The sequence below is a fragment of the Hippopotamus amphibius genome, chromosome 3 (assembly GCF_030028045.1).
Source record: "Hippopotamus amphibius kiboko isolate mHipAmp2 chromosome 3, mHipAmp2.hap2, whole genome shotgun sequence".
Taxonomy (NCBI): Eukaryota; Metazoa; Chordata; class Mammalia; order Artiodactyla; family Hippopotamidae; genus Hippopotamus; species Hippopotamus amphibius.
The window spans coordinates 163,017,019-163,043,787 of NC_080188.1; the positions used below are offsets into that span (position 1 = coordinate 163,017,019).

The 26,769-nt window shown below is 39.8% G+C and overlaps 1 protein-coding gene across 7 annotated transcripts in view; it reads right to left on the bottom strand.

The window, feature by feature from the left end:
- The window catches only part of PTPN14 (protein tyrosine phosphatase non-receptor type 14), a 176,936-nt gene that overhangs the window by 113,123 nt on the left and 37,044 nt on the right, over positions 1–26,769 (bottom strand). For 4 of the 7 annotated variants that reach the window (XM_057725912.1, XM_057725919.1, XM_057725917.1 and 1 more), the window contains exon 1: positions 7,418–7,559. The gene's annotated coding sequence lies outside the window, so the exon portion shown is untranslated. Of the gene's footprint in view, positions 1–1,789; positions 1,885–6,569; positions 6,618–7,417; positions 7,560–14,373; positions 14,492–26,769 lie in introns of those variants that run through there. The other 3 variants (XM_057725913.1, XM_057725916.1, XM_057725914.1) reach the window with 3 other exon arrangements.

Below are 26,769 nucleotides of genomic sequence, written 5' to 3' on the forward strand. Positions count from 1 at the left end.
ACTCTGTGGCTAGAGAAACTGATGCTCAGAGAGCTGAAAAGGACTCATGCAAGAATGCACGTGGCAGAGCCAGATTCAAACCAATGTCTATGAAACTTCAATTCACATGCTTGTTTCACTGCACAAGCCTGTCTGCTCAAGCAAGCGGGAGTGGAATTTGAACTTCTTTTTTTAACTTCCAGATATATTATCTCATTTCAAGCTCATTAACAACCCTCGGGGTGTCAACTGTGTGATCCCTGTTCTACAGAGGAAATAAGTGGGGTTCAATGATTTAAGCAACTCACCGATCCTGAACTTAAAATCTCATCTTATTCCTCACTCTTTGCAACACTGCCTCTTTACTTCCATTAACATTATTTGCCTTTATTTTACTATTTATACTTATTTACTTTATTTTCTTATTTCCTTTATTACTGGATGATAGAATATGGAGTGACTATGCATTTAATTATTAATTAATTATAAATTAGTAATTGATTTAGTCAGCAACTTTTGTTTTTAAAAAAAAATTTAACACGTGAATTTTTTAATGCACTTAAAATCACAACTCTATCCTTTTCTCACCAAATATTTAGATAGATGTTAGGAAGCACCCTACCATCGTTTTGTTCCTTTACAAAATGCCTGATGCAAAAGCCCATCATCAAATTACAGATAACTTATTAATAACAAGATTTACTGACACCCAGATGTCCTACCAAATGCCAATGATGACATTATTGCCATGGACAACACGAGAATAAAATAACAACAACAAATGCAGCTTTACCATTCCGCCCTGTGCCAGCAATGCTCTCACTGGGAGACTCGTTAAACTTATCTTCCAAAGAAGCCAGAAATGTCTGCCCAGCCTCTCTGTTCAACTTTCTGTTCTCCATGAAGCATAAAGGACCAATCTCTTGCTCATATGATTGTTCTGTTGATCCCCTCTATCAGGCAGCCTTTATGCCCTTTATCCACAGAATTACCTCTGAGCCCCCTGACACTTGGATAGACAAACAGGAATCATTACCTGTAGGAATTCTTGCATTAGTAAGTAAAATGGCTTCAATATTTAGAAATCACTCCCTGTCAGTACCCCAGGCCTCACAGAGGTTGTCAGGACACAACCCTACAACACACCCTACAACACAGCAAAACACACTCCTGAGACTCCCTCGGCCAGTCTTTGATGCCTGCCCTCAACACATTCCTCAGCATGACAGGTACGTGTTTTATGATGGCTTAAAATACATATGCTAGAGACTTGGGCTTGGTAAAATAGATTAACATTTCTAAATCACTTTATGTTGGCAGTGTATCATGTTTACCTCCAAGGTAGGCCAACCTGATGATCTCCTGATAACTGCAGAAAAAAATATGGAGGGACCCACCCAAAAAAGAAAAAAAAGGGAAAAAAAGAGTACGAGAATTTAAATACTGAGTCCTTAAGAGTTTACGACTCCCACATTCCATGAACTTGCTAAAACACAGGGCAGAAGACACCAAGACTCAATTCCTATATTAGCTAGAGAGCCTCAAAGAGACAAAAATATTTGCTCTGTGGACACAAGTCACATTTCTCATCCTGGGCTGGGCACTTTACATTTGGGTGTGTCTCATCTTGAACACCTAGGAAGGAATGTGGCTGGCTTGGTGCACATTATCCCAGCCACTACTAAACACAATCCCTACTACATATTCAACAGGACACAATCAAGTTAGGGAGATAAAAAGTAAACTGCACAACGTGTATAGACGATCAGTTTTTACAATAAAAATAAATGGGAAGAAAATAAAAGCTCACCAAAATGACTGTTCTCTCGTGGTGATGGTATCAAACGGAACTCTCATTTTGTATTTTACATACAGTCATTCCTCAGTATCCGCAGGGGATTGATTCCAGGACCCCAGCAGACACCAATATTCGTAGATGCTCAAGTCTCACATAAAATGGTTTAATGTTTGCAAAGAACCTAACTCAAATACTTTAATTCATCTCTAGATTACTTATAATACCAAATACAATGTAAATGTTATGTAAATAGTTGGCCAGCGTGGCAAATTCAAGTTTTGCTTTTTGGAACTTTGTGGAATTTTGTTTTAAAAAATATTTTCAATCCAAGGTTGGTTGAATCCTCAGATGCAGAACCCATGGATACGAAGGGCCAACTGTATTTTTGAATTGTTCTAACATTTTACAACTACCTTATTTTTGTAAATAAAGATTCTTTTAAAATATAGTAGCTACAGAAAATCATGTACATCAGGTGCAACATCTGACAATCTGGCAACACACCTCCTAGAAAATACCTATTCTAAGTTTTAAAGAACTTTTAAAATCTTCAATTTGCAAGACACTTGCCAGGTAAAGTGTCAACAAAAAGGTTATAAGAAAACTGGTCTGGTTCCTCTAAAAGTCAGTGTCCTAAATAGTCTACATTATGAATATGTTTAACTCTTAAGACTGTAAAAGAGAGGTTTGCCATTATTCACACTTAATAATTTTTTTAAAAAAGAAAATACAAAAAAAAAAAGTCAATGTCACAAAACAAAAACTGAACAGGAGGGGTTGGAGGTAGGCTGCTCTAGAGTAAGAGAAATTCAGATGTTATAAAAACAAAATGCAATGTGTGAACCTTAAGCAAACCCAGGTTGGAAAAGAACAGTTATAAAACACATGAGACCATTAGGGAAATCTGAAATAGTAGAAATGAGAAGATACGAATGTATTATGGTTAATTTTCTTCTGTTTTTAATAATGGAATTGTGGTTATGTAGGAAAATGGCTTTAGGAGATGTCAGTGGACATATTTAGGGATAAAAAGACACTCAGTTGAGGAAAGGAGGGAGAACTCCAATTGAGCTGAGCAGGTCTCTCTAAGATTCAAAGTTTAATCTCAGGGAACAGAACACGCGCAAATCTTGGTGTGAGAACTAGATTCATCCAGAGAGGCTTGGAGTGAGGGCCAAGTTACCAATCCTCAGCTGACTCATCTATAAAGATAACTTCAGCCCCAGTTTATTCATCTGTAAAGATAACCCCTACCCCATGTTTGTGAGGAGTCAATGAGAAAATGTTTCCGGGGTGCGCTCAGTAAGTGTGGGAGTGTTTCCTTCCTATGTCCCTAGCAGTAAGCTGGGTTTGCTCAAAGGATAACAGAGCATGTGTGAAAAGGACTTGAGTACCTCGCCACCTGCTGTGGACAAAGCCTTTTAAAAAGAAAAAGGGCAAAGAATACAGTTTAACATGAAGCAATGAGAATTCCACGGGGAAACCTGACCAAGTGTAAAACAGAACCATGGACTCTCCCAGCGCTGCTACCTTGTCATACCCCAAACTCTGACATCAGGAGCAGAAAGGAACCAGTCATTTGACGAAGTGTCCCATGGCGAGCCCATCCTTAGTGGATTAGAAGACTGCAGTCTTCCCCTTATCTCAGTCAATAAGATATGTATAGTATCTGGTGTCAGCAACTGGTTTTGGAGGTTGGTTTGTTTTGTTTTGTTTTGTTTTGGTAGAAGATTGATTCTAAACTGCCTTTGGTCTTTGGTCCTACAATCCCCTCAGCTATGTTTCTACAGCTGCTGGTATACCCCAGTCTCTCTCGCACTGAAGAATCTCCCATAGGCATCTTGGCTCCCAATTAGAATCCTGAAAGGAAAGATGTGTGTCTCCATGGTCTCCTGTGACCCTAAAGCGGAGCTCTGTACATGGCAGGAAGCTAAATAAATATTTGTCATTATGATGAAAGAAAGAGTGAATCCTGAAAAAAGTTGAGATTTTGAAACCAGGGTAGCACGGGGCTCCAGGTGACCTCAGTGACACTTGAGGGATTTGGAGCCTCAGATAGGACTGACATGGTGGGGCTTAAGAGAGGCTTAAACTGTGGAGAAATGGGATGAGAAGTTATTCAGCTCACTGGTGCTTTTTGGGGAAAAAAGTTTACCCAGATTTCTAAAAAAAACATTCCCACCACCCGAGTTTCCCTCTTCCAGCCATTGATGTGCCTTACCCTGGGGGTGGTCTCAAAGACCAGAGAGATGCCCTATCCCCTGGAAGTTCTTTGCAGAGACCACAGTGGAACTACTGATGGGACAGCATTCTAGAGTCCCCAATGACTGCCGAAAACAATTTGTTGGAATATTTGCTCTGTAAACACCACTCTTTAAAGGCCTTTTATAGAATAGGCAACAGTGAGAGAGAACATATAAAAAGCTTCAAAGTCACTTCTAAAACCCACTGACTAGTCAATCAGATTCTCCAAACCTCTAATATGTACATATCCATCTTTAACCATCAGCTGTGAACTTCCAGTACCTTGTACTCTTCTTTTTTTCTAAACATATCAACAAAAACCCTGCAAGTTTAAAACACAAACCAAAGACAGCCTTCTCATAATACAGAAAAAAACTGTTTGGCTGATTTAATAAATCTTTAAATATGATGGGTTAAAAGTAGAGAGATTCTTTCATAATGTCAACCAAATACAGCTTAATCTTCTTTACTGAATTACCTGTACAGTCTTTAGAAAAATGAAAGACAGAAATGACAACCCAAATCTTCAAGATGGTCATCACACTTTCTCTTGATTTCCCATGCTATGTTACATATACTTGCCTTTTTTTGAACCCCCTAAATATAAGTTCTGAAATCACTAGCAGAAGCTAACTGCTGTTCAGTTGCATTCTTTATTTACCAACAGCTGGAATTTTTCCAGCATTTCATATTACAACTCCCAAGCACACCTCGCAGAACTATGTAACCCTGATCTGGGTGTGAAAAAGGAAAAACTGATGTAACTCACCCATCCTGTGTATAAACATGCATAAGGCAGGTTTTTGAAAAGTACTATGCCATTTTCCTAAGGAGAGTTTTTAAAAAGGATGGGATGAGAGGGGATGAAAATGTCTTCTCTGATTCCTCTTTAAAGAATAGCAGAAAGGAAGATAATTTTGTTCGGTGAAAAGTCAGACTATTAATTTCTACTATAAATTTGATATATACCCATATAGCAAATTATTTTTAGTCAAGCAAAAATTTTTGTGCAAGGTCTAAAACACAAATCTCTAACTTTTAGTTGCTGAATAACTACAACAACAAAAACAGAATGGTCACCTTTTAAAATCCCTTGTTTCTCTCCCACTAACTCACTTTCAAACACTCATCAGTGAGATGGAGAGAAATGTGTCCAAAAACACATTTTCCAAAATCCCATGCACTAACCACATTATTGACCTTTCAAGCCTTTCTTAAGCTGTATTTAAAGTGAGAAGAAAGATTCCTGCTATAGGACCCCATCACAGGGCTACCTCACCTACATGAAAGGTAACTACACAGCAACATCCATGCAGAATATCACTGAAAATCAGGAAACGGAGCCAAAACAGTCTTTGAGCATTCAAATATAACAAAGCCCTTAAGTCCAACAGCATAGACTTTTGCTTGGGGAAACAAAAACACCCTCATAGTTCATTCACGCTAACTTTACATACCTTTACATACCTTGCTTCTTAGCCCTTAGCAGATTTAAAAGATATACGGAAAAGTACCTTGACAGGGCATAAAAGTGACAAGGAGGGAGGTGACAGGTAAACTGTAAAAATAAGCACTCCACAGCATAGAAAGCTGTACTGAAAACATCCTGTAGTAAATGGGAACAATTAAATGACATCCAGCGGACTCTGGTTAAGGAGGCAGAAAATGAATATATTTTTAAACAGTACCATTCACAGTGATTAAAAATAACAAGAAAAAAAAATGATTCTTGAGAGATAAAGCTTCCGTTACCTGGAATCATTTTTCCCTAAGCAAGTGGTTCCCTATCTTTCATTCCTGCTCTAACACTCAGAAGCCAACCAGTACCATGAAGTATCAAAGGCTGCCACTTTTAACTGGGGGAGGAGGAAGGGAGTGGGAGAGAGGAGAGGAGGGAAGAGAAAGGGGGAGGTGGAGGGGAGAGGGGGAAGGGTAGAGACCTGCAGAAAGCAACTCTGGGAAAACAAGCAGTTGAAAAAGCCCCCCAGGTAAATGTTTTAAAAAATAATTTCCCCACCCCCTGCTTTGAGGATTACTCTCCTGAGGTTTCTAGAGAGACATGATCTTCCCACAGGAAGGACCTTAAAATGTGAAAATTTCCATTTTTCACCTTACTGAAACTTTTAAGGCATTCAACGTACACCTTGAATATTTTATTTATAAATATTCAATATAAAATAAAATATTCAATAATATGTCGTTTGGGATTTGCTTCAAAGGAATGGCGTAGGGGTACTGGGGGAGCGGGTGGGTACAGCTGAAGCAACACGGGCCGTGAGCTGACAGCTGTTGAGGGTGGGAGCCAGGTATGTCAGGGCTCATACCACTCTCTACAGTTTAGTATGTGCTTGAAATTTTTCACATTAAAAAACTGGCTGTTTTGTTTTGTTTTGTTATAAATAAAGAAGTATTCCTTAAATGGTACTTTGTAAAGTAACCTGGTATAACAGAGAACAGTGCCCACTTTGCAGAGGTGTTTTACAGAAAAAAGGGGTCAGTATTTTCTCTCCACCCTAAACCCCTCTTGCCCTTCCAAAATAAAACTTACATTTAACGAGATCAAATTGAGGAGTTTTTCACTTCATTTTCAGATGACAGGAAAAGTTCTTTTTGTAGGTAAAGTGACAAGTAGGATAAAATACAGAGAACACTCCATCAGGCATAAGATAAGGGACTCTTCTCTGTCCAACGTGCATAATCACCTGTATCAAAATACCTGACTGGGGCTTACTCCTCACATAAGCTTACTCTGTCTATTTGTGCCAGGAATGCTTTGTCCCAAGAGACTCCACCCTTCTTTGAGAGACCGTAGAATCTGCAACTCTCAATTCCAGTTCTTTCTTCTGTCAGTGTCTACACCCATGGTGATGTGTGTCCTGGAATGTCAGAGCTAATCACAGCCAGGAGCCAGACGGGAGATTCTTGCAACTGTCAGAACCCCACGAAAGCAACGATGGGCAGCTCCATGTTTAAAGCAGATATACAATGTCAGCTCTAGGAGATGGGTATTCCTGATAACTCATTTCACAGACTAGGGCCTCGAGGCTGGAGAGGTTAAGAACTTACTAGTTACCAATAACACTATCTGACCCATCACATTCTTACTCAATGAACCATTCTAATAATATCCAGAAAGTGAGTTGGAAACCACGACCTGGTGATATAAAAATAAAAGGACAAAAGCAAGCCACCGCATTCTATAAGGAAGACCGCAACATTGCCATACGCAGTCTGGCTCTGCTCACCCACAGTGGACCTGACTCAGATGTGGTGGAGATGAGCCCCGAGGCGGGTGACCCATTTTCAGCCCTAGGATGGGATGTCACATCCAGAGGGCACAGCAGCAGAATCAGGGTGCTGTTAGGGTCACACCATCGCCACCCCCATGCCTCTTACCTAGACGGCTTTCCTGCTACAGTCCTGGTCTGTCGTCTGTGCCGCCCAGCGTGGGTAATTCTAGCAGGTCGCACACAGCCTCTTCAAAAACCAATTTCAGAAACAATCACAAGAGCAGCCGAAGAGGTTTTCCAGGCTGGTGCAATGACTCACTTGTCCAAACAAAAGAAACTGACTGAAGGTAAACACACCTTTAACTTGCTTCACCCTCCTCTGGGATGTGAGCCCTGAAAGGACAAAGCCCACGAAGAGAGGGGCTCTTTGTGAGAGGCTGTTGCAACCGACCTCCCTCAGCCAAGTTTCCACACCTCCCTTTCCTCCGCTTCCTTCCTGCCCTGAGTTCCCTCGACTTCCCTCACAAGTCCAGAGCTTTCGGATGGGAGGACTCATCTGTGTCACTTCCTCTCCAAACATAAGCAGTGGCCAAGCATCTCTGCCAATTCTCTCCCCCAGGGTCTGCACATCCAGTGCCCAGCTGCCCTGGGTGCATCGCCTTGTTCCTGGGTTTCTCCAGCCCCACCAGTGACCCTCTCCCCGATGTGGAGTAATTTCTCTGCACAAGCCACTTACAAGCTGTATCACCATGGCTCAGCGGCCTCACTTTCTCATTAGTAACATAGGGGTGACAAGAGTCCCCCCTAACACACAGAGTTGTTGGAGGAGTTACAGGAGTTGGTACTGCACAGGGTGCTGGTCCAGCGCCTGGCACGTGGTTGCACTACGTGTGTTCGCTCTCACTGCCCTTACTACTGCTGCTATTTCCCTGAACGTCGCAGGAAGCCGAAGGAAACCCAGACTACCTGCTAAGTCCCAGAAGAGTGAAAAAAAAAAACTGCTTTCCGACAAGCCAATAGTTATAGAATGCTTAACGTTAAGGCTATCCATCACAAGGAGACAGAACACAGATGAAAAACAAGTACCTACAGGTCCCACTGATTGGGAACCGTGACAGGGTGCCGAGTGGGTTTCAGATATGTGAACACTCCAGTGAGTCAGGAATACAACAAAGTGGGTTCTAAAGTGTTATAATGCAACCACTTCTCCAGACCCAAGATGCTGAATCGGGGGGGAGAAAGAATGAAAACAGGTATGAACTAGTGTCAGCTGTTAAAAGAGTTGCCTAATCCCAACTGATGTAACCAAATGTTAATTACGCATGGGAGAGCTTCTAAATAGATGGTCATCAGACACGTACATCCCTTCATGTAAGAAGATTATGTACACACATGCACACATGCATGGCAAACCTATCCTAACCGTCCTTTCTTCTCTTTGTTCCCTACCTGCTAGGTAGACATACACACACACACACACACACACACACATCCCCCAAGTGGGTACTTGGTAAAACTTACGTTGTACAAAGTAGTTTTCAGCGAGAGTACGAGGAAAAGACATCTGTCTACCTCTAGCAGAGTAACTTCACTGTTATAAAAACAATTTGTTCTCATACTACAATTCCTGTTACCATCGATGACCTCAAACCTAAAGATTTGCTCAGCTGCCTGCATCTCGCAGAGCAAGTCTGGGCCTCAGGAGACAAGACGCTGTATGTGGGGGTGGCTCTCCCCCTGAATGGGGGATGTCTGCGCCCTGTGGGATGTGAGCCCGGGAAGGACCAGGAGGGCAAATGTCAAGTGCTTCAGTTCTCAAGTGGGACTTTTAGCTCTTAAAAACTGAAAAACTTACACATGTACACTTCCTAACAAATTCATATCTAATAAATGCAGCAAAGACCATACAGAGTAAACCTCATTCAAGAGCCCCCCCAACTTTGCTCTCTTGATTTATACTTATGTTTCAAAATGCTAAGGATTTCAAATATCCCTAGAAATAAACACCATTTACCAAAATCTTTGTACATAAGCAAGAAAAGGAAAGAAGAAAAAGAAATCCCTGGGGAAGTAAATGCATATCTGTTCTTCAACTAGATTGTAAGAAGGCAGGAACCAACGATGTTTTACACAGCTTTTGTAGCCCCAAATCCTTCTGCACTATCATAAGCACAAACTCTGACTCAGCAATGCCACTCTGGGGAAACTAATTGGAAATAAAAGCAATGAATCTTAAGGATTACACTTAAGGATGCTGCAGTAAACATCACCTGTAGTAGAGGATGAGGACTAAGAACAACCCATAGTAATGTTCAAATAAATTCTGGAATTGCCATATTATTTGGGGTTTCATGCAGTTATTAAAAAATTAGTAATATCAGAACCTATGCACTCAGAGCAACAGCCATGAAAAACTCTGTAACTATTGACTTGTTGGAAAAGTTGCCGAGTAATACATAAGGGAAAAGCAAAGCAAAGCCAGACATCTTGCACATTTTTATGCTTATATAAGCTTGGAGAAAGGTGTAGAACATTTCCATCCATCCTCAGAAGGATGAAAGGGGCGGCAGAACATCTACTTTGTCTTTATAGTCTTTGGAGTATTAATATTGTATTAGACAAAAAAAATTATTTTAAACCACTTAGCCTCTGCCTCTCCTAAATAATATATGAAGGAAATTTGGAAGAAGTCTTCCTTCAGGAACAGTATTATATCAGCTATCATCTATCATTTCACCTACAGTATTATCTGAGTGGCTACTATGTGCCAAAATTGGGCTAAAGACTTTTGCACGCCTCATATCATTTAATTCTCACAATCTCGACCTATAGATAAGAACACTGAGATTATATAACCTGGCCAGCCCCAAAGCTACCAGGTGGCAGAAGCTCCCTCCAAAGCCCAGTCTTTCATAATTAGATTATATTGTAAGATGCACATTTGCTAGATATGTCCTTTTCATAAATACCAATATTTAGAACACTCTCCCATTAACCACATGGCTTTCAGCACCATATATAATCATCCCTTGACGAAAAGCAAAAGGAAAAAAATCACTTGAGATCAAGCATTCCTTTTCAAAATTAGAACTGATTAAAACCCCTTAAATCTTGGAACCTGCATGAGTTTTCATTCCTTTGAATTATTAGAGTTAGAAATGTCATTATTTTTCTGCTTTAAAACTTTTAATAATCTTTAATACTTTCTAATTATAAATTCATTATAAGAAAGTTGGGAATTATAGAAAACTAAAAGGAAAAAATAAGTCACCCATAATGCCACCACCCAGAGATCAATTTAAAACTTTTGTATATTTTACCCCATTCTTTTAATTAAGTATATTTTAAATTTGTTTACATAATTGGGATTGTACAACATTGAGATTTTGCTTTTTTCTGATTCCTACTTATTCTTTTCCCAAATTACTGAAAATTTTTCAAAAACAAGTTTAAATTGTTACGTAATATTCTATGGCATAGATCAACATTTATGTAACCATTCTCCATTGCTGAAATGTTAGGTTGCTTCTGATTTTTTGCCACTGTTCAAAAAGATTTGCTTAGGCCTCTGATCCTTTCTTTAGGTTAGATTCTTAAGAAGGAGTGCTAGCAAGTGAAAAGCTATACGTTTTTAGAAGTCTCACTGCATATGCCTAAATCGATTCCTAAAGGATTGTAAAATGCAGGAGTCATGACAAATTGCTAAGACTTACAATTCTTTACCTGTAAAATGACTGAAAGACTGTGTCTTCTTAAATACTTTAATTAAAAGCCACATAATGTAAAACAGAAAGGAATCAAAACCTGGGAGTCAAAAGAACCAAGATCAGGCTAAAGCTTTTTTCTCTTACTGGGTTGCCTTCAGCACGACTCCCCAAAAGGCAGAAAAGCTTCAGTAAAGGAAAATTCCAACCCACAAGGGATACCTCAAAGCCCCCAATGACCCCATGTGACAGGAAGTCTGGGCAACAGAATGCCTTCCAATATCCAGCCTGCAATAAATGGGATCCCTTCTCTCCAGAGCTACAGTGCTGTGTCACATACCACGACTTCAGAAGCAGCAGTTCTAAGGATAGCTTTTGAGAAATAGAACATGTTACCGTCCATTAAGTGGTAACCATGGAAATTACTTGGCCTGAACATCAAATGCATCAAATGACTGTACTTCCTTAAATTTATATATCATTTCCTCAAAAACTATTATTCACTCAGCACAGACTACTGATTGTGGGAAATCCCAAAGAACAAGTAAAGACACCCTCTCTGCCTACCAAGTCGTAGGAAATGCTAGGTAAGGATAAAAACCAAGAACAGCAGATACACTGTGCGGCTGGGAAGAGATTAGCCAGGACAAAGCAAGGGCAAGAAGGAAAGAAGGAATAGACGAAAATGCACATCAACCATCTAGAGACTTCTAGGCTTCAGGATAACCTACAAAAGGTAGAAAGGGAAATGACGAAGGTTCGTGGCTCAAGAAGAGCTTCAGGTATGGAGAGGTTTTTGGCTAAAGGTTATATCCAAGTTCATTTTATTTCACATAAACACAATATTTGAGACAGAAGCAATGGAAGGGCCAAACACACACAGCAAGAGACAAGAATAAAAATTAAAATACTCTATGGGTCTTACTATCACATATGGTATTTTGAAACTGTTCCATTACTCAAACACTGGAGCCATAGTCATTAGTTCTCAAGAGTGGTTAAGTCAGAATGGTAAATGGTAATACAGCAGCTAAAATAGGCAAGTAGTGAAGAATGAAGATTCCATCTACTACCTGCTTCTGGACACCCTCAAGGGAGAGTGAACTGATTTGGAAAAAATGTAATGGCATTTATTCTCTTATATACAAGGTTAGAACCTCTAGATGGTGGCTAAACACATCAAAGAAAAATTACCCAGGGTGACCATATTTCAGTAACTCATTCCAGTAACAATAGTCACTGGGTTCAAATTTATTCTCTGCAAAGTATACTTAAATCTCTACTGCTAATTTTATCCATTGCCTCTTAAAGTCTTTCACCTTGAAAAGGGCAACTGGGAACCACCATCTCTACCTCACACCTTCAAATCTTTAACACTTAGTATGACACGCACTGCCTCAGATTCTCCAACTTAAATAATCTTTTCTTTCTTACGTTCTCTTTTTAGGTACCAGTTCGTCGCCCTTTAACTATCTCTGTGGTTCCTTATCAACTCTAAATTCTCCTTATTTTCTTCTAGTTGCAGAAGTGAAATGAGACAAGTTATCTTTACAACTATCTCACTGAGATGAGCTCATTATTCAACAGAAAACACAGCCCACACAAGTGGGGTTTTCCCACATCTTCACTTGAAGGAAAGATCTCTCAGTAGAGGAAGACACCAAAAAACAAACAAACAAACAAACCTAGTCCTGTTCTCATTTGTATCAGATGAAGAAGCATAGGACAAAGGAAAAAAGGAATAAAATGGATCTGGAATATGTAGGTTTAATTCCTTGCTCTGTCTGGTTACTTTAATCCAGTCAATAATTAGAAATTTAGAGCTAGAAGCTAGGAGACTGCTGAGCTTAAGTGACAAAATAAGAGGTTTACACTCTTTTCCCAACTGAAAAAAATCACTTCAAACCGAGGAGGGGAACAAGACAAATGCTAAAAGCTCCATGTTTGATGAAAGTAGCTGATTTCAGAAACCCGACAACAAAAAATGCAAATCCAGAAGGGAAAAACCTGGGAGAGCAGGTTAAATTGGCCCTCTGTTAGTCTACCTTTGGGAGGCACAAGGTAGCAGGTATTTTGTTTTGTTTTGTGAGGTGGGTAGGTTGTTTTGTTTTGCTTTGCAAGTGTGTAGGTTGTGAGGAGGGAAGATTTGGAAGTAGGGGACTTGTTAGAATGTCTTCATAAGGAAGTGTTACTTCTCCCAGTCCAGATGGAACAGGAAGTCGGAGGGCTCCAGGAGGGATGTCTCCAGGAAGAAAGAAGGCAGGGAGAGGGGTATTAAATTATCCGACAAGATTGGATCATATGGAAAGTTGTATAAGATGAGTTTCACAAAGCCATTGGAGGTGGGTGGGAAGACTTGGTCAGGTGTTTAAAGGAAACCAAGCAAAGGAAAAGGTGAAGCATTTACTAACTGGAGGTAAAACAAAAATGTGTTCAAAAAAGAAAATGCAGTCTCAACACCACACTTGGCTTAGCTGTAAACATTACTTACATACTTGTATTGAACAGAAAGCACTGGACTGAGTCTAACCAGAGCATTCATGCTGCTAATCATTCTGGAAGGATGGTGGCAAGGAAGTAAAAATGAGCTCAAGTCCTTATCTCCCACAGCCGCCACCACCACCACCACCACCACCACCACCACCAGCATCCTAGCTAACATTTTTGAATACTTACTGTGGTTTTTATTTTTTATACTGAGCACTTATTAGTTGGCCTCCTGTCTCTCCCAGGAGTCAGGAGGCTGTCACAAGACAAAAGGCACCATGAAGGCTCCCAGACTAAGAAAAAAGGGAGGTTTCTCTAGGAAGGAAAGGTCCCCTTGAGTGCCCTGAAGTCAGCCTTTGGAATTCCTTTAGGGAAGAGGAGCCTCCAGCTCAGTTTCAGGAAGTCTGTGATAACTGCCAGGAACAGGGCCTCATGAGAAGAGACTAGGTGAATAAAGAAGGGACCATGGACACTGAGCTGGAAGTGGACCCGAAGAAAAATATGAAATACAACTGACCTAGACCTCCAGCTCCCGACGTCCACCACTCGAATACCACAGAGGCTAATCTAAATGCATACACAGATGGCTTTTGTACTGAGCCTAAATCCACGAAGAGGGATGACCACAGGGGCTGAAGACATCCAGTCTTTATATACAAGTGCTGATTTCTAGAGCACAGACATATACAGATGCTGGCACCATTATGGGTCAATGAGTGAAGGTCAATGAGTTCTTGTCACTAAGTGCTCGTGGCCTAAAGCCAAACTCTTACTTTTATCAGAAATTATAGTTACCATTTACGGAGGATTTCCTCCACACTAAACTCTGTGCGTATGTTATTTCTACTACTCACATCACCAACCTTGTACTAGGCATCATAACCATCTTACACATAAGTAAACTGAAGCTCACAGAGTTTAAGTAACTTACCTAAGATAACACACTAGCTAGCAAAGGAGTTGACACAGTCTCCATTTGGCCACGTGGTTTCCCATCTTCCATAACATCTTTCAGTATGAGCCTTTATGGTGACTCTTCTAAATAAAGTCTGGAGAAACACAAGGGAAATCAAACCCTAACAACGGAAATAGAACTCGGAGCTCATGACCTACTGACAGTGTTGAATACAATTAGTTACCACATTAGAGAAATGCACTCATTTGAGTTCCTAGGATTAGGACAAGAGGAACAAAGTTGCTAGAGACCCAGGGTGGGGAGAAAAAGAAAGAAAGGAGATCAGAGCGAGCGGAGGGCTGGAAGCCAGATCTGACTTCATGTGTGCCTGGTGTTTGCTCTAGACACATGTCTGGCTCTTACCAGCACTGTTCCGCCTCTGTTTCAAAAACAAAAACAACCTCCCTGGATCCTGACACCCCTCCTACTGATGAACAGAGGCCAATCTTGATCCTGCAGGACTGAAGAAAAATCAACCAAAATGTGGGAAAGTTCTTAGATGCTTACATGACAAACTAGCATATCCCAAGTTTTAGCTTTGGCACTTCTCAGGAAATCTGGAAAAGCTGACCCACTGTCACCCAGAGGCACCAACCTTCTACTTATCCATGCTAATTTGTGCACTCTGGCCAAAGTCTCCAAAGCATCTTTTCACTCTACCAACAGAATAATAAATACCAGATAAATACGTGAGGCGATGCATGTGTCAGTCAACTAGATGGGGGGAATCCTTTCACAATATATATGTACATCAAATAACCACCGATGTTCACTTTAAATATCTTCCAATTTTATATGTCAGTTATAAAGCTGACATTTTAAAAAAGATTTTAATAATACCAGAAAAAACTGTACTCTTTTATATTCTCATGGGTAAATGCAGAAGTGAACACAAATTGCACTGCACCCACTCCTCTTAAGCCAATGCCAGTATTAAAACAAATTCAACCAATAAGGACCTACTATATAGCACAGGGAACTATATTCGATATTTTGTAATAACCCAAGAGGGCAAAGAACCTGAAAAAAAAAATATATATATATATATTCACACACACACACACAAACATACACATATATATGTATATGTATAACTGAATCACCTTGCTGTTCACCTGAAACTAACACATAGCACTGGAAATCACCTATACTTCAATAAAAATAAAATAAACAAATTCAAGTAAATTATGCTCATTTGCCAAGGCATATCTTAAAGTCACTGCTTCGTGGGTAGTTTACATATGACTAGAGAAAGGAAAGGAAACTGAAGGAAGGACCAGGCAGAAAACTTACTGGGAAGGTCTCAAAAAATAGACTAGTAATTAAGGAAGGTGAATCAAGGACTGTGAAATCCCATTATAAATGCAATAAGAAAAAGCTTAAATCAACCTACGCTTTGCAAAGAATGTAGGGAAAAGGTAGGAAAGCATTGTGCTGCAAGGTAACATGCTAAACAGTGACTGAAAGAGAAGCCGGCTCTGGCGGGAGGGCTCTCTCTGCGGCACCCGGGAAGAGGAGGCAGAGGAAGTTGTGGGTGTGGTCCTCAGGCCACACCATCAGCTGCACCTGAGGGAAGGTGAGGGTAAAACGCTGCAGGATGGCTTTCCCGCTCTGCCACAGCATCCCTCCAAGAGCCCAGTCAGAGTACCATGAGCAAACAGCCACAAGGCAGAGCTGGGACCAAAAGTCCACACCCTAAGCCCTGAACCCATTCAGCTCAAACACCTTGCCTTTACGCTAATGGGTGACACTGGGAAGAAAGTGAAGGCTCTGCATACACCATACAGCATTTAAGCCAACCTTTGAAACGGAAGAGCATTTCTATCCAAATTTGAATTTCATACTGACCACAGGCCATCCTCCCACTATGAGCCAAGAGAAGGAAATAAGAGTCAAATTTGTTACCTCTATTAAATTAAGATTATATTTCAGGACAGGGGCCTAACCCACATTTTTAAAAGAAACTCATTATTGCAAATATTTATCAAGGACCTACGACGTGCCAGACACCATGCTAGAGAGCAGAGATAACATGTAAAGCAGACATGGCTGTGGTGTCCTCAAGAAGCTCACCTGCCATAAAACACCTTAATCTCTAAAACAACTGTCAGTATAGGCACGCAAAAGATCGAAATCACGAAAGCATCCAAGCAGGGCAGTATCATAGCTGAGCACATAAAAATCACCAAATTAACACACCAGCATAAGTCTCATCTTTTTTAACAACATCTGCCCTCCTTTAAATGTCCAATACCAGAAGATGAAGGAATACCATTAACTTTCACTTATTCCACTTGTTTCTACGGAGCATCCCTGCAGACACTAAAATGAGTACAACCTGGTTCCCCTCCTCAGGAAGCTCCTAATCTAGTGACAATGAATTCTTAAGAATCAGAGAGAGCAAGAGCATTCTCTGGAAACAGGTTTGAGAGCTGTGCTCAAAAAGATTTTTGCAAAACGGACACAAAGAATATGACTGCTTTTTTCTCCTTACAAATTTCCCCACTGCAAGCACTGACATCAGAGCAGGCTCTCGACCTCTCCGCTGTGGTGGAATGTACTTCATCAAAACAAGCTTGCTGCCACTTCTCAAATTAGGAAATGCACTCTCCCCTCCCACTTTGGCATTCAAAGACATCTGAATTTTCCCTGGTCTATGGTGTGGCTAAAGGCTGCTCCCAAAGACTAAATAAGGTGATATAAAGAAGGCCCTTTAAGATCTGGTCTTTGCTTTCCTAAATACTGAGGAGGAGGAGGAGGACAAGGAGGACGAGGAGGAGGACGAGGACGAGGACGGTGATAGTAATGAGAGTGATTAGTAAGTGCAGCTTCAATGGACTGCACGTTTACTATGTGTCACGCATGGTGCTTAGCAGTCTCAATTCATGGTCATTTAATGCTTATGACAGCCCTATGGGACAGGTGTATTATTTAATTAATCCCCAGTTTGCAGATGAGAAAATGGAGGATCGAAAGCGGTGGAGACTTTGCTCAAGGACACAAAGCTAGAAAGCAGCAGAGCCAAGCCCAGATGCTTACCCAGTGTACCATGCCCTCCCTTAGCTGCCCTCTCCCCACATGCACCAACCGCCTGCAAGGGGCAGCAACCCAGCAGGCCCCTTCCAATCCCCAAGCTTTTAAGTGGTATTGCCTCTGAGAGGTCCTGCTTTCCAATCTTCACCCAGTCGACTCCTACTTGTCTTTCAGAACTCATTTGGTGTCACCTTTCCAGGAAACTTTTCTAGACAACCCCTCTCTAAGGTTTGATGTCTCTTCTCTGGATTTCCCCAGCCCGTAGGCACGGGCCCTCTCTCTCACAGTACTTATTTCAACGTGCCACTCAGTCCTGAGCTGCTCAAGGTCACAGGGCATTTCATATTCAATTTTGGAGCTCCAGAGCCTTGTGGAGCACTTATGCAAAGCAGGCATCGAATCAACTGTGCTGGTTGGTTGAACAAATGATTAAAGAGAGAGAACTGAAACTAGGGGCTTATTCCAGGACATTGTTTGGAGCCAGAAATACCCAAGTTCAAGTCCTAACTTAGTTTCTTACCAACTTGACCAACTTAACTTTTCTTCTTTTTTTCCCCCAACTTAACTTTTCTAAGCTTCAACCTCCTTTATAAAACAAAGGCTAACAGTAGCATATAGCTCAAAAGGCTGTTCTGAGGATTTAGATTTAGAAGCATGGCTCAGTAAGTGGCATATAGTATGTGCTCAATAAATGTCAGCTATTAGGAGTAAAATAAGGTCAAACACCAACTCTCTAGTAGTCAAGGACTGAGCCCTCAAGGCTCTGAGCAGATACAAAGTTACTCCCCTTATAATAGGGCTACAGAGTGGGAGGGATCACTTCACAGCCAGTCTGGGTCCCTTCCAGAGCTAAACATTTAAAAATCATTTAGGTTTTTCAAGAAAGCTTTGAGGGGAAAAAATGTTTCACACATAACCTTGAATTTAACCTTTTCTCCCAAGACAAGCACTTCCCTGGGAACTGATGACCTAGCTCAGAATAAAGCGGTTGCTACTGTAACAATTATATTTGACAGAGCACTATTAGTAATTGTATCATGCTGATCACTAGTTCAAGTTTAAAAGCTTAGTCATTTCATACCATATTGGTCAAAACATCCTTGCCTATAAATTACACCACAGAATGTTTCCCATTTTGCATATATAAGTGACAATACCATGAAAGATGTCAGAATTCATAGTTATATTCATGCTACTTTAAGAAATTAATCTGCTTAATATGGTCTAAGCCCATATTTACTGCCACAGGAAGTAGCAAATTGAAAAGTTCCTTTTCAAATTACATTTTCTTTAATAGGTTTTAAACTCTGTAGGTTTCATTACAGTAATTATGTAGGACTAGGAATGGTCTGGAGAAATTCTAAAATCAAGCCTCATTTTATATGTTCTCATGATGCTGTAATAATCATATTAGTTCATGGGTGAAACTGCCATGTAAGAGCTCCACAGTGGCTGCAGACGGCCGATGCTACTGAAGGATTCCAACTTTTATTCACCGGCCTTGATAAAGCACCACTGCCTCCCCTTCTAGGTTTACAATGAAAATTTCAGAACATGGAAAGTTGGTTTTGGAAAGAGCCCAGATAAGATGGGATACTCATCTGCGTACCTGCCAGAGCAAACGCGCACATTTTCCCTTCCATGCTTCCTTGCTCCTGTACACATCATTCCCCTCCAACAAAAGATTTATTTACTACAGCAGATCTTAGTTTAAAAAACCAGAACGTTAAGCAAGAAATCTGTCTTTTGTACACAATTTTAATCTACTCAGAGGCACAGTGAGATCAGTGAAGATGTTATAAGTTGATATGCTGGCCCATGTGTTCAACCTATTTTATGTATAAGAGCAATCAGTACATGCAAGGTCACATACATATGATTAAAAGCTGCTCAAATCTGAAATACTGGCAGAATGATTATATTGGGAGAAGCTTTTACAGAACATATTCTTATAGGCATGTGTCAAAGAAAATAAGAACAACTTCTAAAGTCTCAGCCCTCAACTTACATGAACACAACCAAATAAAATTGCTGGGACACTCCATCAGTGTCCTCTCTCCCATCTTTAGTGCCTTTGTTTTCTTCTCTTTTCTCCTTCTCTCTTCCTTATGTTACATCAGTGGTCTTGGCAGCCTATTGCATGGTGTAGCAGCCCCCAAGGTTGCAGAGACTGGGGACTCCCGCCACATAAACGTTTCTAAAATATTCATTTATTATTAACTTATTTATTTTTGGCCGTGCCATAAGTTTATATGGCAGGAAGTCCCTGCCATATAAGCTTATGCTTTAATGTTTTTCTGGCCAAAACAGGAGCCAGCCCTGGATATACTTCTCTTTACCTGCTGAGTTAACCAACAAAAAGCATGCTCCATTGTGTTTCATCATCTAACTTTAAGAAGTCAGAGCTGCTCTTTTTCCTGAAGTAGTGGAAAGAGAAGATGCTAGGAAACTGGTTACATAGAGGAAGCTCCTACCTGAATAGGAGCAAGGCAGAGAGAATGAAAGCTGACAAAATACTTGTGTGTTTAAAGGAGGAATGGCCTCCCCTGACATTTCTAAGGCCAAGAGCTACTACTACACTATTGGCTGAAAGAGAGGCAGTGAGGGCAGATGATTCTGTTCCTTGACAAGATTCAAGGAAAGGAAGGAATGTGGTATAATTAGCAACAATGTCCATGTGCCACCTTCACCACAAATGAACTTAAGGGAAAGAGATGCCTACAAGACCTGGAATTCCTCTTGTCCGACTCATGAAACTAAACAGGTCTTGAAGATTACTTAACTCGCTTTAGATCAAGCAGCAACAGTCTGAGAACTGGGACCAGCACTGGTGGTGAGATGTTTTCTCTCTCCTTAGCCTCACCCCAGAAAAGGATGGAGACACATCCGGTTACTTATTAAGGTGAAAAAAATCTAAAGACATTAATAAGAGTTAAGAGCTTGGGCTCTGAAGTAAGAAAGTCCTGAATTTGAATACTAAGTTTGAGTTCTAACTAACTGTAAAATCTTGGGCAAACTATTTTCACCTCTCTGAACCTCAGTTTCTTCATCTGTAAGATGAAAATAATAGTAACTACACCTCACAGGGTTATTGGAAGGATTAAATGAGACAATACATGTAAGCAGTTAGAGTGTTCAGAAAACAAGTAAACCCTAAAGAGGTTTCTATTAATATAGCTATTACAATTGGAGAAAAGGTGGTTAAAAAGTTGGCACTCAAGAAATAAAAAGATTTGAAAGGTGATACTAAGAACTAAAATTTATTTGATAAGGTCTGATCTGAACAACAGTTAAATAATGTTAAGGTGAGGAATAAGAATGAAACAGTCAAAAAGTCTGCAATAACTCAAAGGAGTCCAAATAAGAAAGACTGTGCCATCAATCTACTGCAGGAGAGAACATATTTAAACAAGACTAAAGTTATCCAATTAAGACAGGGCAGGAAAAAAGTTTCACGGCATAGTTAGCAAATGCTATTTTAATATATTTTTCACACCCACAGACAAACAACACTTCATGTTTCTTTTCTAAACATAAAAATAAAACTCTCCTGGCATTCTTGGTCCTGAGCTTAGAATGTACTCAGTAATTTTCCATGTCACTTTTGTGCTCACAGATTTAGAAATGCACTTCAGTTCTTAAAAATATTTGTGCTCTGAAGTATTTATTGCTTCTGCTTAACTATAACCCAGTGTACAAATGAGAAAGGTATTTGAGAGGAAATGTGGAATAATAGTGTGCAAAGTGTTCTAGAGCAGAAGGTCAAGCAATGGAACATACTTTATAACTGTAACAGGATAGGGCTGGAAACAGAGTGAGGCTTAGCTCAGCCCTGCCCGGCCCGGGGAGCTCAGCCCAGGTCCTCAAGGCAAGGAATTCTAGCTTCAGAGCACACAGACCACATGCAGGACCAACATCAAGCCCTGGAACCTACCCTCCGCTCCCCGGGTGAAAATGGGTTCCTATTACCTGCCCCACTCCCCAAACTTCAAATACATTAACAAATCAGTGATTTTTTGTTTCTTTTTTTAAGCAACACCGTTATTTTCAAATAAAACATTACAGATGAAAGCAGAACTGACTTGCTGACACTCATATATCCTCCATGACATGCCCCCCCCCCCGACACCTAGCTCCAAGTTCTGGGACCCCTAAAGTGACCAGAAAGCACAATTTGAAAAGACAAACTAAATGGGAGCTGGAAAAAGATTGAAAGATCCTTAAGAAAAATTTATCTGGAACATATAAATTTGCATCATTCAGTTTTAACTTGGTTTTTCACTATACAAAATTGCTTTGGTAAATCATAAAAATTCTGCACAAGAATATATCAGTTTTCATGGTTAAACACGGGAAAAGAATAGTAGAATTCAATCAATCTAGCTCAATCTAAATGTTAAAAAAAAAAAAAAAAAAGGTTATAAAACTGCCAGAAGAAAATACATTATAAATGTGAAGGTATGGGTTTTTTCTAAATAAGATCCTGACCTCAGAAACCATATCAGATTTTGTTACATAATCTAAAATTCCTGCATGGCTAAAGACAACATAAAGCAGGTTAGAAGACAACCGCCTGGGAGGAAATACTTGTAACATATATAACAGACAAAAAGTCAATATCAAAGAAATCCTATTAAGCAATAAGAAACTAGAGAAATGGACAATTTATAACTGAAAGACACAAGGCTAAAGAGTCTATAAAGACATTCAAACTCACTAATTATCAGGGAAATGTTAATTAAACACGAATAAGAGGCCTTTTTTTTAACTCTCAAGTTGAAAAATAATTAGAGATTGATCATTTCCAGTGCCAATGAGGATACAGTGCTTTTTATCAGAATAGATACAGGTAAGATCTTTTTAAGGGAAACCTGTAAAAACTTAAGTATGCATGACCTTCAACCCAGTAATTCTACTTCTAGGAATCCTACAAGATTCTACATGTATTGATGTAAAAGGCTGTTTGCCTTAGCATTATTTATAACAGGGAAAACTTGATACAACTGAAATTTTGTATGGAACATGGTGCAAACATGTAAAAGAACTAGGATGTGTACATACTCACAGGACAGGGAACTATTAACCACACATCTCTGCATGACAAAAGCAGAGTAGTGTCTAATTTGTTTTTTAAAACTGTCTCTACATTTCATGTTGTGTATTCACATGCATAAGAAAAGTTCTAGGAGCTGCCAAACTGTCAGCTGTTGGCAGGGTGAAAAAAGGAGAATACAAAACTGAATCAGTATGTTGTTCCCAATTTAATTAAACATACACACACACACGAGTACACATATCCACGTGTACATACAACACAGAAAAGGACAAAAGAGGTGATGTAGTGGTTATTCATGGGTAACAGGATGCCGGTGATTTTTTATTTTCTGCTTTAAAAAATGTTCAATATTTCTTACATTTTTTCTACAATGATCATTATTACTTTTATAGTCAGAAAAATATTGTTATGCTTAAAATGTTATAATGAAGTGCTTGCGGGGGCTTTAAAATACTCGAGAAAATAGTATTTATTTCCTGTCCCAAGTATAATATAATAACTATTGAATATAACAGTATTTAGAGTTCTGTCCCAAGAACTAGACCCAGGGCAAAGTCCTTCTTGCTTTTTCCATTCTAACTCTGAGTCTCTCGACATGGCCCACAGCCATGATACAGATTAATTTTAATAAAAGCATGTAATTAAGTACAGGCTCTAAACGTTGTCCCAAGTCACTAAGACCTAGAATAATTATAGAAGATATCATGGAAGAAGGCAATATTGGGCCAAATCTTAAAGAATTCACAGGGAAATAAGAGAGAAAAAGAGGACATGAACCCCAAAGTCCTTCCAATATTCCTTACTATGCATCTCTTTTCAAGCTGATAGCTCTCAAGGTTAGATAATTGTCACTTAAACACATAGCTTCTCAAAACAGACTCATATATGATGACATAATAATGAAAAATATACTGAAACATACTTAAATATGCCCACATATATTTGACAGTGGTATTTTTAATTTCTCAAATCCCTACCCCAACAGAAAGACTTCAAGGCCAACAGTTTACAAGGTACCCCAGTAATACTGCTTATGGTGTAATTCCATGGCAAGCAATTTGGCAACATCTATTAAAATTACAAATGCACAAACCCTTTGACCCAGCAATTTTACTTCTAGAAACTTATTCTAAGACTCACATATGTATGAAATGATTCTTTGTGATTGTAAAATCTGGAAACAACCTAAAAACCCCGTCATAGAGGACAGGTTAAATAATGATGTGTACTTAAAATGGAAAAATGAATGAGGAGGCCCTATATATGCTGAAATGAATGGCTTCTAGGATAAGAAATAACACTGATACAGAACAGGAGTGATGCGCTAGGTTTGTGGAAACAGTGGGGGGAGGGATATATACGTTTGTATGTATACAAAACACCTCTGGAAGACTACACTAAAAACTATTAACAATTGGTCTCTAAGAGGGGAACCTGAGGCTGGGGATCAAGGGTACCTTTAAAATTCTGCATTATGTTCATCTTTCATCCATTCAAAGAAAAATAGATATAATTTAAATTTTAAATTGCATACATTTTATCTCTGCCCTCAAAAGAAAACTTCAAAGCCAACACTTTACATAGTAAAATTATCCATTTATGTGAACTCAGAAAGTCTGCCAAAGTTCACATCACTGTCATTTTTTAAATGATTAATATGTCAAACTCTCTGTAAAGTTGTTATATGACTTCTAATTTAAGTATAAAATTTCAAAAAATGCCTATAAGGCAACTCCTAAAAAAGAAAATAATACTCAGCTTTGTTTGATGTCTCTCAATAGAGAAAGCACTCTTCATATTACAGGAAACTCAACTTCAAAAGCCACTACATTTCCTACAGGAACTCTTGCTCCTGGGGCACATCTTTACCAGCCACCTGAGGAGGGAAAGGGCAAACAGTCCTACCTGCGAGGGTCTGCCGGCAACTCTGTGTGGCATTTTCTCACTGAAAATACAACTTCAGGTGACGGCATTTTGGCTTATAAAGTATACCTTAATTCTAAGACATCTGTGAGGATGAGCCCAGAAATAAAATTTCTTTGCAGAATACTCTCCCAATTAAGTACCACATACTCACATGTGTCCACGTTGCTGGTATATTTGTGGCAATCATGAAAGATACCTGAAGAACTATCTTTTAGGAGACTGGGACAAAAGGTGTGGTCACATCCCAGCTTCCCAATTGGAAGGAGCCATAGATCGGCCTCACTCCCTTACCAGCAAGGTCTACAGTCTCCTCTACAACATCCCCAAGGCAACTCAGATTTTGTTCAAACACTCCAACTTCCCACGTTCTTCCATAGAACACAGCGTCACCTCTCCTGAGTGCTTTCTGCTTGAGGTTTCTGACAATCAGGGCCACCCTTGCAGCAATACCATCCTCCTCCATCTCAGTAAATGACAGCTCTTTTTTGGTTCCTAATACAGGTGGCTTGAAGACAGGCAGCTTCCTGGATACAATGCTTCCTGGATAAATCTCTTTCAAGAAGTCCAACATCCTAAGGTGTCAGGACCACCAAGCAGTAGACAGAAGTGAATGTTCAGCAATCAATTCACCACTGGTCTCACCAGATTTCCACATCTGTGAGGAAGCTTGGCTATCACAGAAGCCGATGAGGGAATAACTTGTTACATACTATCTAACGTCTTCATAAGAAAGTCTGAAAGAAACCTGAAGCCAGCAAGGACTGCCCTGGCCTGGAACAGACAACATCTGTAGGGCACGTGGTGCCTTGGGTCCCTACGTTATGAATATGAGGAAAGCACAGATCCATTCCGGAGGACAAGCGTGAGCATTAGAGGACAGAATAAAAAACATCTGGAGAGACTTTCCTGGTGGTGCAGTGGTTAAGAATCCACGTGCCAATGCAGAGGACACAAGTTCGAGCCCTGGTTGGGGAAGATTCCCATGTGCTGTGGAACAACTAAGCCCGTGGGCCACAACTACTGAGCCTGCACTCTAGAGCCCACGAGCCACAACTACTGAGCCCGTGTGCTGCAGCTACTGAAGCCAGCACACCTAGAGCCCGTGCTCCATGACAAGAGAAGCTACCGCACAGAGAAGCCCATGCACCGCAAGGAAGAGTAGCCCCCATTCACTGCAACTAGAGAAAGCCCGTGCGCAGCAAGGAAGACCCAAAGCAGCCAATAAATAAATTAATTTTTTTTAAAAATCTGGAACTTGGTAATTATTACTGTGAGAAACTGTGTCAAACACTAACAACGAAGGATTCACCATGCTCAAGAGTAGCTGGAGAAAACTAACTCTAGTAAAGATTAAAATGTATTCTAATTGATAGGCTGTGCAGTTTTAAATGAACACCAAAGTTCAAGGAATACTCTGGCAAATAGTTGAGATTCATTTGACAGAATTGGGCAAAAATGTTAACCTTTCTTTTCATATTTTAATACTATTACAGTGTGACTATAACAATATTATAGTCTCATAAACCATAAGAGAGCTGGTTAAACAGAGAAAACTTAATCAATGAAAACACAATAAGAATTCTATGAACAAGTAGCTATAAACTTTTTAATAAGGGACCTATCCATGCATATCCCTGTTGAAGTTCTACCTAATACTGTACCAGAACATATTAGGAGCGTCACAAACTTGTTAAGAAAATGAATTGAGATCACCAGGTGTACTATAGAGAAAAACTAACTTAAACCCACTTTTCATGCCATATACTCAATTCTAAGGGCAATTGTTGTGAAATATTTTTATTGTGTTGGTTAAGAGTCTCGGCTTTAGAGACAGAGATTTGAGTTTAATCCAGTTCTGTTTCTTACTAGCTAGGTAAATAATGTACACTTTATACACCTGTTTTCCCAGGGGCAAGAGAAGTCTTGTCTTGCTACAATAAACTCACAGAGTGTCAAGGGTTAAATAAAAAACTGCACTGAAAAATATTTGTTATATTAATTAAACATTTTTATCATTTTAAAAGCTAAGGAAAATGATAGGCATTTTAATCTAAGCTTTGGGGGACATATAGCATCTGAAGGTCCAGCAATTAGAAGAAATTATCAAAGAAAATTATCAAGAAATTATCAGAAACAAAGGCAGAGGTATTTGATTATGTGTTCCATAATGAAACATAGCACAGTAATGTTAAAAGTAACATCACAGAAAAAATGTAAATGAAACAGTGTTACCATTCTTGTATCAATTATTTACATAGGATGTAACCAGATTTTCCTCAAAGTTTTTTAACAAGGCAGTAGAGGGGACTTCCCTGGTGGCACAGTGGTTAAGAATCCGCCTGCCAATTTCTGGGACA